The sequence below is a fragment of the Triturus cristatus genome, chromosome 3_1, assembly GCF_964204655.1.
Source record: "Triturus cristatus chromosome 3_1, aTriCri1.1, whole genome shotgun sequence".
NCBI lineage: Eukaryota > Metazoa > Chordata > Amphibia > Caudata > Salamandridae > Triturus > Triturus cristatus.
Genome location: NC_140583.1, coordinates 45,809,301 through 45,825,951, shown reverse-complemented (window position 1 = coordinate 45,825,951; position 16,651 = coordinate 45,809,301).

Genomic DNA, 16,651 nt, shown 5'->3' with positions numbered 1-16,651 from the left:
CATCTTTTACTTTCCTCTCGATTTGAGCATACAGGTTGTCCTGAACATCCGCTTCTTCTCCAATATCGGACAAGATAACTCTCAGGATTTCCGATTCTTCGTCTTCCTCATCCACTTCTGGTACAACCACCGCTGGATTTCCTTGGCTATCCGCCTCTTCCTTCACTTCAGGCAGGGCCACATATGTCCATTCCGGTGATTTATACTTCTGGTTAGGTTTTCTTGTTCGTTTGTTTTCTTTGACTATTGTCTGTTCTTCTTTCGATTTTTCCTGACTCGTTACTTCATTCACCTGTTCAGCTCTTGGCGAATTTACACATGTCAGTCGATACCTCAGTCTCTTTATTTTGTTTGGCCACACCTCGTCTTTTGCCGCTCTTTTCAATTTACTCACTTTATCATTCTTTTCAGTTCTCCAAGCTCTCTTTCTCAGAACTCGGCCTTCTGTTATTTCTTCTTCGCTTCCCTCAGACTCTGTTTAAACTTGCTTTTTACCTTCCACAAGTTTTTTTTCCACCTCTTTTGTTTTCCCTACTTCTGTCCCTCCTCGAATCTCCGTCACACAATCTTCCTGCTGACTACTTGTCCCTGCTTCTAACTGGATGTTTGAGTTCCCTACTCCTCCTCGGGGGTCTTCTGCAATAATGTTTCCCTCTCTCTCTGTATCTGGCACCTGTCCATCTAAAGGTGTTGTTTCGGGTGAAATTTCTCTCAATCTTTCATCTGGCACTTCCTTCTCACGGATTTCTTTTATTGTCTCTCCACTTTCTTTTTCTTTCTTCCTCCTTTGTTCTTTCTTAGACGAATGTGTTCTTTATTCTGACTCTGAGTCTGAACTGGATTCAGAAATCTGTAACCTTTTCCTCAGGGAGTTACTTCAGGGGACCAAAGTTAACCTTGGCTCTGTCTCCCCCCTTTCAGAGTTTTCTCTTTCCTTGTCTTTTGGCTCTCCGTCATCTGACTCAGTACTGGATTCTGATTCATCAAAATACTCCTTTTCTTTACAGTCATCTGGATTTGGAATTCTCAAAGTATGACTTGCATGGATCCAGTTCTTCAATCCAGCACACTTCACAGTTGTTGATGTAGTCAATATGACTTGCCTTAGTTTTCCCCACCTGGGAACCAAACAGTTTCTTCTTCTGTGTACTTTTATCCTTACCCAGTCCCCTGGGCTCAGATCATGAGCTGGCTTCTTTTCAAGTGTGGTGGCATCCGCTCCAACCTGATGAAACACAGAATGAACTGCGTCAGCCAGGCTTTTACAGTATTCCAATACCATGTCATCAGTTATTGTCATCAGCTTGTTGACTGGTATAAATACATGTCTCATTGCGCGTCCCATGAGGATCTCATGAGGACTCAAACCAGTAGTTATGTCTGGTATTGATCTAATAGTCATGAGTACTAGAGGCAAGACATCGGGCCATTTCATACCTGTGGCTAAACACATTTTCCCTATTCTGTTTTTGATAGTACCATTCATTTGTTCTACTACACCAGAAGCCTCTGGTCGATAGGCACAATGCAGTTTTTGTCGTGCAGTCAATGCTTCACAAATCAGTTTTATGATCTCATTATGAGAATGTCCTCCTCTGTCTGATTCAATTGTTACTGGGAACCCAAACCTAGGTATAAATTCCCTCAACAGTCATTTTGCCACTGTCATTCCATCATTTCTTCCTGTGGGGAACACCTCTACCCACCTGGAGAATAGGCATACCATTACCAAAACATGCCTCAACCTGTTACAATGAGGCATTTCAATGAAACCTACCTGCATTCTGGTGAAAGGTCCTCCCTCTCGACCTATTGTTCCTAGACTCACCACTGTTTTTCTTCCTGGATTGTACTGCTGACAAATTAGACATCTTTGACAAATATTCTCTGCCACAAGCCTAAACTTGGCATTATACCAAGTTTGTTTAAAAGACCTAATCATGGTGTCTCTCCCTAAATGTCCCTGTCCATGATACATCCGTGCCATGGCAGACATCATGCTATCAGGCATAACTGGTCTTCCATCTCGATAGACCCACACATGATCTTTCTCTCTTGGTGCACATCCTGCTTTTACTCACTGTTTTATTTCTTCCTCTCCTGCTTCTTCCTGCAATTGTCTTATCTCTTCCCATTTTCCCACAGTGTTAGTAAACATTGGGAAACAAGAAATCATCTACCTTTCCTTTGCCCGATTGATTGAATTCTGATTTCATGCACAATATTGTGCCATGTCATTGGCAAATTTATTTCCAGTGGCAATGTAATCACCACTGCGACTATGAGCAGCACATTTTACCACAGCCAACTGCCTCGGAGGCTGTATTGCCTCAAGCAACTTTCCAACCACTTCAGCATTGTTAATGGGAGTTCCACTTGAGGTCAGGAAACCTCTTTGCAGCCAAATATGGCCGAAATCATGGACCACCCCGTAGCCATACTGGCTATCAGTTATCACAGTCACTCTCTCACTTTTCCCAATCTTACATGCTCTGGTCAGGGCAATAAATTCAGCTACTTGGGCCGACCTTACTCCTTTCAAATAGGATGCTTCCATCACTGCTGCAACTGTACATACCGCATATGCTGCACTCACCACTCCATCATCTGTTCTTAAATAAGATCCATCAACAAACATGACATAATCACTTTCTGGTAAATGTGCATCTTTTATGTCAGGTCTTGGTTTTGTACAGAAATCAAGTACATCCAAACAATCATGATCTGCTTCATCTCTTACCTCCACATGCTCTACGTCAGGCAACAATGTTGAAGGATTCACATTCACTCATCTCACAAGACTCACATTTGTTGCACCCAAAATGACCTTTTCATACTTAGTCAGTCGGCTGTGCATCATATACTGAGTACGACTCCTTGTTAAAAGAATCGCCACATCATGAGGTACAAACACTTTCACAGGGTATCCCATCAAAATTCCTTCACTCTGTTCCAAACTTCGACATGTAGCAGCTACTGCTTTCAAACACCCAGGAAGGGCTACAGCTACTGGGTCCAACATGGATGAAAAATATGCAATTGGTTTCCTCAGTTTTCCATGCTTCTGTACTAGAACAGAGAGCGCACATCCATTTCTCTCACTGCAATACAACTCGAACTCCTTATCATAGTGAGGCATACCTAATGCTGGTGCTTCACACAATCCTTCTCTTAACTTCTTGAATGCTGCCAACTCCTCTTTGTTCAAATCAATAGGATCTCTCACATCACTTCTTGTCAGTCGTACCAAAGGTTTTGCAATCAATGAAAAATTGCCTATCCACTGATGACAATATCCAACCATTCCCAGAAACATTCTCACTTCTCTTTGGGTCATTGGTGTACTCGTTCTTTTTATGATCCTGATTCTGTCTATGGTTATTTTCCTGTGTCCTTTCTCAATGCTATGTCCTAAATATTGGACTTCTTTCTGACAGAATTGTAATTTTGATGGTGACACTTTTAATCCTCCATCTGCCAAATGATTCAGCAAAGCTACGGTGTCTACCTCACAAGCTTCACGAGTTTTCGATGCCACAAGTAGGTCATTGATATACTGGACTAGTACTGAATTTTCAGGCATTTCTATACTCTCCAATGACTTTTTCAATAGCAAGCTGATTAAATATTGAGGGGCTATCTGTATACCCCTGTGGAATTCGGCACAACGCAAAAATACGCTCACCGAAATGAAATGCAAAAATTTGCTGACTGTCATGGTGCAATGGGATGGAAAAGAAAGCATGGCACAAATCAATCACTGTGTACCATTCTGCGTCATGAGGGATCTGATATAAAATCACAGATGGATTCGGTACAATGGGACCACATGGTACAACAATTTTGTTTATCTTTCTCAGATCTTGCACTATTCTGAACTTCCCACTAGGCTTTTTCAATCCCATTATTGGTGAATTACATGGGCTACTCATTATTTCTCTCAATGTTCCTTGCCTTATCATTTTCTCAATCACAGGAGTAACTCCTTCGATTATTTCGGCTGTGCATCATATACTGAGTACGACTCCTTGTTAAAAGAATCGCCACATCATGAGGTACAAACACTTTCACAGGGTATCCCATCACAATTCCTTCACTCTGTTCCAAACTTCGACATGTAGCAGCTACTGCTTTCAAACACACAGGAAGGGCTACAGCTACAGGGTCCAACATAGATGAAAAATATGCAACTGGTTTCCTCAGTTTTCCATGCTTCTGTACTAGAACAGAGAGCGCACATCCATTTCTCTCACTGCAATACAACTCGAACTCCTTATCATAGTCAGGCATACCTAATGCAGGTGCTTCACACAATCCTTCTCTTAACTTCTTGAATGCTGCCAACTCCTTTTTGTTCAAATCAATAGGATCTCTCACATCACTTCTTGTCAGTCGTACCAAAGGTTTTGCAATCAATGAAAAATTGCCTATCCACTGACAACAATATCCTACCATTCCCAGAAACATTCTCACTTCTCTTTGGGTCATTGGTGGGCTCATTCTTTTTATGATCCTGATTCTGTCTAGGGTTATTTTCCTGTGTCCTTTCTTCATGCTGTGTCCTAAATATTGGACTTCTTTCTTACAGAATTGTAATTTTGATGGTGACACTTTTAATCCTCCGTCTGCCAAATGATTCAGCAAAGCTACCGTGTCTACCTCACAAGCTTCACGAGTTTTCGATGCCACAAGTAGGTCATTGATTGTCAGGAACGCTCCCGTTTATGCTAGGCATCATGATGACAAGGAAAGACATGTCTCCATAAAGATCCCGGCAGCCAAGTATCCGCGTTGGAGGAGAATTAGTCCTGGTTGGAGGTCCTTCTTGTGCGCAGTTATTGGCAATTTGAAGCACCCCTTAGCAGGGGATCGAGACTCGACTGTGTCCACTTTCAGTGGTGGTGCGCGGTCTAGTAGTACGCCCTCGAGACGCTTCGGAAGAACTGATGCGCATGCGCGAAGATCGCGCGGCGCACTTCAACGATTTGAAAACCGTTGACAGGAGCGTTCTCCCTCAGCGCTTCCCGTCAACCTAGTGAAGTACCTCAGAGAACTTATAAGACGACTCAAAGTTATCAGTAGGGAAGTAGCGAATGCTATCTTGTAATTCTTGCATGTATATTAGTTTTTCTCAAGCCTTTTCTGAAATTCTTTACCAGAGAAACAAGGTGAAAACCAGAGCAGCTTCTGACCTCCGTCGAGGAAAAAAGGCAAGAGTCGAAGTTTGGTAAGGGGAGTTGCTTCGGTGAAGAGAAGAGCCCCCGTTTCACAAGTAAGAGTGTTCAAGTGATTTTCAAAGTCCACGTTTGCAGACTAAGAGACTGTTGGTGATTAAGAGTAGCAGTAACAAGGAATCATTCAACCTAGAGCTCTAGAGGTTATCAAGAACTGAACCAAAAAGAACTAAGTTATGGTTGGACTTCCAAATTGATTGAGAACTACTCATGAGGAACTCAGTATATTCTTCTATTTAACCTTGAGGGATACACATGTTATCTATGTGAGAAACTTCCTAAAAGCAAGGTGACATTCAAGCTCTTGGGAGTTTCCTTCCAGTCGGTCAGATAATTACACAATCCAGACAAGGCATATAGAGAGGAGCTAGCCTCAGCTGGGGCTCAGGTAAATAGGTATAAAATAGAGAGAGAGAGAGAGCAAGAGAGGTAATTGAGAACTTTGGGCAAGTTCATGTTGTGTTCTCTTTTGCAGGTGACTTTCTTTCTGAACATAGAAGTGAGGAGAGCGACCTGAGTCAAGAGGCAGTCTCTCTTGTTTTGTCTTCCACTTCCCCTTTCCCCCGGGCTGAAGTCAGTGACAGTTGTCTTCACCTGTCGCTGGCTTTGGCAGGAAGGAATTGGGACTAGTCATCTGCCTCCGAGGGAATCGACCCCCTGCCGTTTTAAGCAGTTCTGACAGATTGAAGTGCCCACCTCTTAATTGAGGAGTGCAGATTCCCTCCTGGGCAGTATGGCTGAGGGTATAGATTTAAAATCCTTGACTAGTATTTTGACCAATATGCAGGAACAATTAAATAGTGCCCTAGACGATAACAAATCCCTGAGGGAGGAAGTTAAGAGGTCTAGTCATGAATCCATGCAAACAAGGCAGAAATTAGATGAGTTGGTGGCTTCAGGGTCAGTTCTTAAGGGTTCCCTACCTACGTCAAGTTACCCCTCCTCTGCAGACATTTCCACTCAAGTCATTCACGCAATCTCGCCAATCATTCCTTTGGCGCCCCCAGAAAGATTTGGTGGAGATCCTCTTAAGGCGCAAATATTTTTGACCCAGTGCTCGTTGCACTTTTTATGTCGCCCAGTGATCTTTGCTGAAAATCAATCTAAAGTGGCCTTTATCCTGTCGTATCTGAATGGCGATGCAGCTGCCTGGTCTATGTCTCTGGTCACCCGGAATGATCCAGTTTTGTATGATTTTGAAGGTTTCAAAAAAGAATTTTCAAGGATTTTCGATCGACGCTCTGCATCCCAAGCTACGGATAATGAGTTGTTAGAACTCAAGCAAGGATCTCGAGACCTTGTAGGATATCTGGCGCAGTTTAATAAATTGATTGTAGAGACCAATTGGCCTGAAGAAAAAAGAGCAGCCATATTTTATAGAGGATTGAAGGATGAACTAAAAGATGCGCTCGCCCAAATTCCTCGAAGACCCACAGAAATTTCAGAACTGATAGATTTGGTGCTACAGCTCGATCACAGACTGAGTGAGCGACGCAGTGAAAAGAAAAAAGACTTTCGACCTTTTCCTCCTCGCTTTGACCGAGTTAAGACGGAAGCTCACAAGACTTCAGACGGGGCTTCCACCGAAGAACCAATGCAAATTGGATCCGTCAGAGGGCCCCTGACTAAAGAAGAAAAAGAGCGTCGACGAAGTGCACAACTCTGTTTATATTGTGGATCAGCAGGGCATTTTGTAAAAGAGTGTCCAAAAAGACCAAAGGTTTCTCAGCAGGGAAAAGACAAGCTTCACCCGTAGAAGGAGCTGCGCGGGTGGAAGCAATTACTAAGTCAGCTCAAGAACCTCAGCAAGTTGTGAACACTTTACAGTCTGCCGCTCCCCATTTGGTAGTCTCCTTTACCATAAGTTTTCGAGGATTGGAAATAAAGAAGGTCTCAGTGATGTTAGATTCAGGGGCTACCGGAAATTTTTGTGACATCAATTATGCCCGCCAGCAAGGAATCAAGTTTGTCAAAAAAGAAATTCTGGAAGCAGTGAGGGCTGTGGATGGTACAAATCTATCTTCAGGACCTATCACCCACGAAACTGAATTAGTTCAATTAAATGGACTAAATGGTCATTCGGAGTACATGACGTTCAATCTAATTGATGCTCCTCAGTTTCAATTAATTTTAGGACTTCCGTGGCTGACAGAGCACAATCCAAGCATAAATTGGAGTAAGAGAACAGTTGTCATGGACTCCCCCTTCTGTAAGGAAAATTGTTTCAATGATCAGATCCAATCTAAAGAAGAATCGCCAGTTCAAGGTCTAGTCCACCATCCAGTTCAAATTTGTTCAGTGGAAACCAAAGAAATTCCATTTGAGTACAAGGATCTATCATCAGTATTTGACAAAAAAGAGGCTGAAAAACTCCCCCCTCATCGCCCATATGACTGCAAGATTGAACTAGAGCCTGGGGCAGTGCTCCCGTGCAGTCGTATATATGCCCTTACCGAAACTGAGAATCAATTTTTGAAATCTTATCTAGATCAATATCTAGCAAATGGATTCATACGCCCCTCCCAGTCCCCAGTTTCCTCTCCCCTATTTTTTATCCCCAAGAAAGATGGAGATCTTCGAGCATGTGTGGATTACAGAGCCTTGAATCAAGTGACTGTAAAAAACCGTTACCCTCTTCCTTTGATCTCAGTGTTACTGGATCAAGTAAAAGATGCCAAGGTGTACACTAAATTGGATTTAAGAGGGGCATATCATCTGATTAGAGTGGCAGCTGGCGATGAGTGGAAGACAGCGTTTCGCACCCGTTATGGATTATTCGAATATCAAGTAATGCCATATGGGTTGTGCAACGCTCCCGCAGCCTTTCAGCATTTTGTAAATGATATCCTCGGAGAATTTTTGGACCGAGTGGCGGTGGTGTACATCGATGACATTTTGATTTTTTCACAAAACAAGGATGAGCATGTGCAACATGTGCGAGCCATTCTCACCAGGCTGTTTGAAAATCACCTTTACGTAAAATTGGAGAAGTGTGCGTTCCATGTTGAAAGGGTTGAGTTTTTGGGTTTTGTGCTCACCCCTCAAGGCGTCAGTATGGATACCACCAAGGTGAAGGCAGTGCAAGAGTGGCCATCTCCAACGAATGTCAAAGAGATTCAAAGTTTTTTGGGATTCTCCAATTTCTATCGAAGATTCATCCCAAATTTTTCCCGCGTGGTAACCCCCATTACTTGTCTCTTGAAGAAAGGAGTGAAGTTTGTTTGGGGAAAAGAAGCTGAAGAGGCTTTTCAATTTTTAAAGAAATCTTTTACTCAGTCTCCAGTTTTACTGCATCCCAAGACGGAAGATCCATTCTATGTAGAAGCAGATGCTTCGGATGTCGCCATTGGGGGAATTCTCTCTCAACGCCATGCAGACACCGGACAACTTCACCCAGTAGCCTATTTCTCCAGAAAGTTGACTCCACCAGAGTGTAATTATTCAATTGCCGACAAGGAGTTGTTGGCAGTGAAATGCGCTTTTATCGAGTGGCGACATTACTTGATGGGAGCTAAGCACAAAGTCACAGTGTTCACTGACCATCGAAACTTGCAATTTTTAAAGTCTGCTCGCACTCTGACTTCCAGGCAATTGCGATGGTCCTTGTTTTTTGCGGACTTCAATTTTGTGATCACTTTCCGGCCAGGGGCCAGTAATGCTAAAGCAGATGCACTCTCCAGAATCGACTCCAATTCCCAAGAAAAGATCCAAGAGTCTCAATTTATTATCCCGGAGGAGAAAATTATATCAGCCACAAACCTTTCAGATTTTTCAACTGAGATTAAGAGATCGATGACTAAAACAGAAATGAATCAATGGGCCTTGGAGGAAGAAGGTAGAGAACTAAAGAATGAATTACCTTACTATGAAAATCGTCTTTTCCTTCCAACAAAGGCTCTCCAGGAAAAGGCCCTGAAGTCCTGCCATGACAATCTGTTAGCGGGTCATAAAGGAATTTGCAAGACAGTTGAATTGGTGGAAAGAAATTTTTGGTGGCCAGGGATGAGACCGCAGATACGACAGTTTGTGTCCACTTGTGAAAGATGTTTAAAAGGGAAATCAGACCGTAAGGCCCCGCAAGGGTTGTTAATGCCATTGTCCACTCCACCACATCCTTGGCATACGGTTTCTATGGATCTAATTGTAGATCTCCCTCCAAGTCAAGGATTTAATACCATCCTTGTAATGGTAGATACCTTTTCAAAGATGGCTCATTTTGTCCCACTTAAGAAAATTCCCAATGCTCCAAGTTTAGCTCAGTTGTTTTCCCAACATGTTGTGAGGTTACATGGGATTCCAAAAGTTTTGATTTCAGATCGAGGCTCGCAATTTGTTTCCCATTTTTGGAAGGCCTTCACTAAGAGGTTAGGAATAGATGCCCGCTATTCCACTAGTTTTCACCCGGAAACAGATGGGCAGACAGAAAGGGTGAATCAAGACCTAGAACAGTACCTCCGGCTTTATCTCTTAGATCAAGGGGCAGAGTGGTCAGAGTTGGTGTGGGCAGCAGAGTTCGCCTATAACAATGCCAAGCATTCTTCCACGGGAAATTCACCATTCTATCTAAACTATGGTAGACATCCTAGTTCAATATTAGACAAGGAAGAAAGTCCAGTCCCTGCAGTAGAGGTATATGTAAAAGAAGTTCAAAATTCTTTAGCTCAAGTAAAAGAAAATCTAACCAAGGCTAAGACTTCTTATAAAACTCAGGCAGATAAGAAAAGGAGAATCAGTCCAGTTTTTAGCCCAGGAGATAAAGTGTGGCTATCCACTAGGAACCTCAGGTTAAAAGAAAATCGAAAGTTTCAGCCTCGCTTTATTGGTCCTTTCCAAGTAGACAAGATGTTAAATCCAGTGACAGTCAGAATCCATTTGCCTTCCTATCTCAAGGTCCATCCAACGTTTCATGTATCCCTGCTAAAAAAGAGTCCACCTAATTTGAGACGTCAGGCACCTACTAAACCAGTTTTGATTGATGGAGAAGAGGAGTTTGAGGTACATAAAATTTTAGACTCCATGTTTAGGAAGGGCAAATTGTGTTATCTGATTGACTGGAAGAACTTTGGTCCAGAGGAAAGATCATGGGAGCCTCACACCAGCATTCATGCTCCAAGATTGATCCGTGAATTTCATAAAGCCAATCCAGCAAAGCCTAGATTGGGGGAGCGCTTTTTGGTGGGAAGTACTGTCAGGAACGCTCCCGTTTATGCTAGGCATCATGATGACAAGGAAAGACATGTCTCCATAAAGATCCCGGCAGCCAAGTATCCGCGTTGGAGGAGAATTAGTCCTGGTTGGAGGTCCTTCTTGTGCGCAGTTATTGGCAATTTGAAGCACCCCTTAGCAGGGGATCGAGACTCGACTGTGTCCACTTTCAGTGGTGGTGCGCGGTCTAGTAGTACGCCCTCGAGACGCTTCGGAAGAACTGATGCGCATGCGCGAAGATCGCGCGGCGCACTTCAACGATTTGAAAACCGTTGACAGGAGCGTTCTCCCTCAGCGCTTCCCGTCAACCTAGTGAAGTACCTCAGAGAACTTATAAGACGACTCAAAGTTATCAGTAGGGAAGTAGCGAATGCTATCTTGTAATTCTTGCATGTATATTAGTTTTTCTCAAGCCTTTTCTGAAATTCTTTACCAGAGAAACAAGGTGAAAACTAAGGGTGGGCGTAGTGGGCGTAGTGGGGCTACGTGAAGCAGCACATAGTGTGCCCAAATCTACGCACACTACGCGCTTCGCGTAGCCCCACTACGTGCCACCCACCTCCCGCCCGCCCTTCTTTTAAATAATATAAGCATTGAAAAATAAATTAAAATAAGTCGACTTTCTCGCGAGAAATGCGCATGCGCGGGTGTCCGCGCATGCGCATTTGCCAGAAGAAATTAGAAACAGAAAGAAGGAGCCCCGGAGACGCCGCGCTTACGGGTAAGTCGACTTATTTTAATTTATTTTTCAATGCTTATATTATTTAAAAGAAGGGCGGGCGGGAGGTGGGTGGCGGGTGGCAAGCAGCTACGCTTCGCCCTCGGCGTGTGCGTAGCGCTGCCCTGCTTCGCCTACTTCGGAAAGTGCGAAGCAGGCAGCGCTACGTACACTACGTGGGCGAAGCGTAGTGCTACGCCCGGGGTTAGTGAAAACCAGAGCAGCTTCTGACCTCCGTCGAGGAAAAAAGGCAAGAGTCGAAGTTTGGTAAGGGGAGTTGCTTCGGTGAAGAGAAGAGCCCCCGTTTCACAAGTAAGAGTGTTCAAGTGATTTTCAAAGTCCACGTTTGCAGACTAAGAGACTGTTGGTGATTAAGAGTAGCAGTAACAAGGAATCATTCAACCTAGAGCTCTAGAGGTTATCAAGAACTGAACCAAAAAGAACTAAGTTATGGTTGGACTTCCAAATTGATTGAGAACTACTCATGAGGAACTCAGTATATTCTTCTATTTAACCTTGAGGGATACACATGTTATCTATGTGAGAAACTTCCTAAAAGCAAGGTGACATTCAAGCTCTTGGGAGTTTCCTTCCAGTCGGTCAGATAATTACACAATCCAGACAAGGCATATAGAGAGGAGCTAGCCTCAGCTGGGACTCAGGTAAATAGGTATAAAATAGAGAGAGAGAGCAAGAGAGGTAATTGAGAACTTTGGGCAAGTTCATGTTGTGTTCTCTTTTGCAGGTGACTTTCTTTCTGAACATAGAAGTGAGGAGAGCGACCTGAGTCAAGAGGCAGTCTCTCTTGTTTTGTCTTCCACTTCCCCTTTCCCCCGGGCTGAAGTCAGTGACAGTTGTCTTCACCTGTCGCTGGCTTTGGCAGGAAGGAATTGGGACTAGTCATCTGCCTCCGAGGGAATCGACCCCCTGCCGTTTTAAGCAGTTCTGACATTGATATACTGGACTAATACTGAATTTTCAGGCATTTCTAGACTCTCCAATGACTTTTTCAATAGCTGATTAACTATTGAGGGGCTTTCTGTATACCCCTGTGTAATTCAGCCCCACGCCAAAATACGCTCACCGAAACGAAATGCAAAAATTTGCTGACTGTCATGGTGCAATGGGATGGAAAAGAAAGCATGGCACAAATCAATCACTGTGTACCATTCTGCGTCATGAGGGACCTGATATAAAATCACAGATGGATTCGGTACAATGGGACAACATGGTACAACAATTTTGTTTATCTTTCTCAGATCTGGCACTATTCTGAACTTCCCACTAGGCTTTTTCAGTCCCATTATTGGTGAATTACATGGGCTACTCATTATTTCTCTCAAAATTCCTTGTTTTATCATTTTCTCAATCACAGGAGTAACTCCTTCGATTATTTCAGGAGTCAATTTATATTGTGGGACATTTGGATAACATACTCCTTCCTTTACAGTTATCTTTACTGGATCTACATATCTCATCAACCCTACATCTTCTCCTGTGAAGTCCCAAACTTCTGCTTTTACTGATTGTTTCAATTCTTTTGGTAGTTCGTCAGGTTCCTGTAATCTCTTTCGCTCTGTTTGCCATTGTCATTTTATACAGCACATCATCATCTGGTGTTTCAAAGGCTATTCCATCTGGAGTACAAAATATAGTGCAATTCATCTTGCATAATAAATCTCTACCTAACAAATTCACAGGACTGGTATCACACACTACAAATCTGTGCATTTCAGAAAATTTCCCTATACTCATTTTCACTGGTTCTGTAAGATAAGTTTTAATCTGTCTGTTGGACACTCCAACTACTTGGATCGTTTCATCCGAGAGAGGAAGATTCTTGACATCAGCTGATCTAACAGTTGATTGAGTAGCACCAGTATCAACTAGGAAAGTCATATTTTCATTATTAACTTTTCCATCTACAAATGGGCCTGTCTGGTCTACTTCTAGAGTTGTGCCAAGTACGCACTCTTCTTCCTCCCTTCGGCACCGTCAATAACCCTCTTCTGAATCGCTTTTATCGCGTTGCAGCAAATACTGCGAAGCAGCGCTAGCGCGTTGCGGCTTATTTACCTGTTCTTCGTTGTAGAATCCATTCTCCTTACTATACTTCTGGCAATTTTTGTTCTGTGGAAAAGGTGGTTTTGGCACCTGATTCTGTTGTGTTACACCCTGCTGTTGTCATTGCTGTTGAGCACTCACCTCATTCTACACCTGTGGATTCAATGATGGATTTTTATCGTTAGTACTTGGTGGAAATTGACACTCGGATTTCCAATGCCCTATCCTACCGCAATTATGACACGGAAATTTCTTCTTAGCTTCCTCAATTTTCACTTTATTTTTCCCAGAATTAAATCTTTGTTTTGACCCAGCTTGTTCCACTAATTGTGCTTTATTTCACCAATTTCTGGACGAAGACCATATACAAACCTGTATACGAAATGACTCAAATCCTTGTCACTCAAATTTTCATCTCCACTGAATTGTTTAAAGGCTAGAATTAACCTCTCATAATAGGCTTGTACTGATTCTTTGCTTTCCTGATGTGTTCTGTCAATTTTCACCCAATCTGTCTCTTTAGGGGGTACTTTGTTCTTCAAAAATGCCATAACCTGTTCATATTTCTTCATTACCTCGGGGTCTGGAGCTCCTGTCTTAGGATCCCTTGGGTATTCCTGTGTCGGCCAATCTATTACTATTTTACATTCTGTCCACAGATCTGCTGGAACTGTTATGTCAAACAAGCTATTCAGGTCAATCCACAATACTTTGGATAGTTTCACAAATCTGTCCACCTGTCTATACCACTCAACAGGTTTTTCACGCAGTCGAGGGAAGTTATTCGTAAATGACAAAATGTTCTGTCTGGTCCATGGGACATGTACATATCCTCCTCCCGGAATCTCTCTCATAGGGTATTCTGTCACAACCTTCTCTTTCTCTCTCACAGGATAAGCTGAAAACGTTTTGTCTGAAACTTTGTCTTGCTTACGATACCATCTGCTTTTCCATTTGTCCACATCTCCCCATTTTCTCAACAAAATAATGATATCCTTAATCTGACCTATTCGTCCTGTGGTATTCATGTTTTCAATGTCTTTTTCGGTGAAATCTACTCAATAGGGTCTCTGTAAGGCTTTTACCTTTTCAATATCAATACCCATCTCATTGGCCACTTCTTCTAATCTTTCATGAAGACTCTTTGCTCTCCACGTTACGCTTTTACACAGAAATAACAACTCCTCATCTTGGTACGTTTTTAACTTCTCTGTCGGGATAGATCCTACTATTAATTCTTCCAGTACCATTCGTAATTTAGCTACATTCTTTTTTGGCAGGGATTCCTTGTCTTTCTTTTGCAAGTTTCTCAACCATTCACTCAACTCTTCTGTTGATGGTCCTACTGGCTTCTCTACATTTCCTTGTCCAAAATCTTTTTGAGTTTCTGACATTGTCTCTATCATGGTCATACGTTTCTCTGCACAGTTTTGACCTACAAACGGGTTATTTGAAAAATTCGGTTCAATCATACTCATGGTCTGTCTCCATGGATTCTCACTCTGACTCATTCTTGGTTGTTCAACCGGGTTATTACTTTTATAAGGGACTGTCAAACAATGTTCGCTGTCTTTCTGCTTGTCAAAAATAGGCATTACTGGACCTATTGTTACTGGTACAGTTACTGCTTCCAAATTCTTAGTCAATTCTCTTATTTTCTCGGTTAATTCTAGGGTTATATTTGCTAATTCTGCTGAATGTTCTCCATCCAATTTTCCTCCAGACTTCTTTTCTACCTCTCTAATGGAATTGTTTCTTCCCAAATCTTGGAACTCTGGTTCCTATTTTATGATTCGTACTGTTTCTTTCATTGGGGCATTTGGAGTTAATATTTCTGGTTCTGGTCGGTATGGTGGCGGATTCTTATAGAACATATCATCAAGAACATCATCTTCTGATTCATTCTTTCCATACCCTCTCGATTCCAGATTATGCCTCTTTTCTAAACACTTTCGTCCTTCATTTTCTCCTGCAGTTCTTACGGGAAACAAACCCTCAGTCATACTCGCTTTTCGCCACCTTCTCATTCGATCATCATGCGTCTCATGTCCGTATGATCTGCCAAACAGGTACCTATATCCTCTACCTTTTCTCTGTCTTTCTCGGTCATGCATTTCGTCTTCCCACTCCGTCAAAGCTTCAAATTGAGTCGGTCTAGGTCTCGGTTCTAAATTCATCATTTTCTCTCTCAGGTTTCTCAAAACAGCCAAATTAAATGAACCATGCTCTGGAAAATCCAATACTCCATCTTTTTCAGTGTATTTAACCCAGTTATCTAACCAAAGCAGGTGTGATATCCATATTTCGCAACCATAAAGGATGCAGGGGTTTTCGGTGGAGGAAGTAACTGTCCTTCCCTAGTTATGATCGGTTTGTCCTTTTTAAACCACTTTTTAATTCTACCAAACCAAGACTTTTTCTCATTTTCTGGTGGATCGTAATACATTTTCTTTTCTTTCGTGTCTCACTAGTTCCTCCTTACAACTGTACCGCTTTTCTGTCCAATCGCAGCGCGACTCACACTAACGCACCAATCTGGAGCGTCTACGTCACTGTCACAATTCTCAAATCTCAGCGCGACTCACACTAACGCACCAATAGAGAGCGTTTACGTCACCCTGTATTTCTCCACTCCTAGCGCGTCATACACTAACGCACCAATCCAGAGCGTTTTACGTTTCTGACCGACTGTCCAATCCCAGCGTGGTCGTTCTGACATCAGCAGTAGCTGCGGCAGCACCTGCTCCTGTCTACCCCTCCTTCACAAAATCCGCTCAGTACGTTTTTGTTTCAATTTCTACAATTCTGTTAGTAACAACATAAAAACGTCTCCATTGTCCGCTTCGCTAACCAAAGAATAGCAATAGACCTTTGTCACGAGAATTCTGTCTATCCTGAGAGCAGCGCTTACCTCTGCCCTACTACAGAATCGTTACTTCCGTTGATAAAGTAGCACATCCCTCTACTTCACCCTTCTAACAAGCATTAGCTAACCGTTTCTCCAGAATTAAGACACATAGTTGGAGACCCAATGCTCCTGAGAAGTAAAACTAGAGTTTCACAATTAACCCGAATGCTATTTCTTTCACGCACTTTCACACAAGAAAAATGTAGTACATTCACACAGAATCCTGTCTTTCCCGAGAACAGCGAACAGTCTGTCCTACTACAGAATTATGACATACGTTAACAAAGCAGGGCTTACCTCTCCTTTGTCCTTCTAACAAGCTTAGAGAGTACCTATTACCTTTCCAGTGATAAGCGTTATCGGAATGCCAATTGGATCCCTGGTACCTAAGACCAGAATTTCACAGGTAACCTTCGCTATCAGACGCACTTCTTCCACACAGAATAATGTCTCTAATGGCAACACACGACGATGTCACCGAATTGAACCCAGACAATGCGTCGTGCAACTTCAATCGTCACA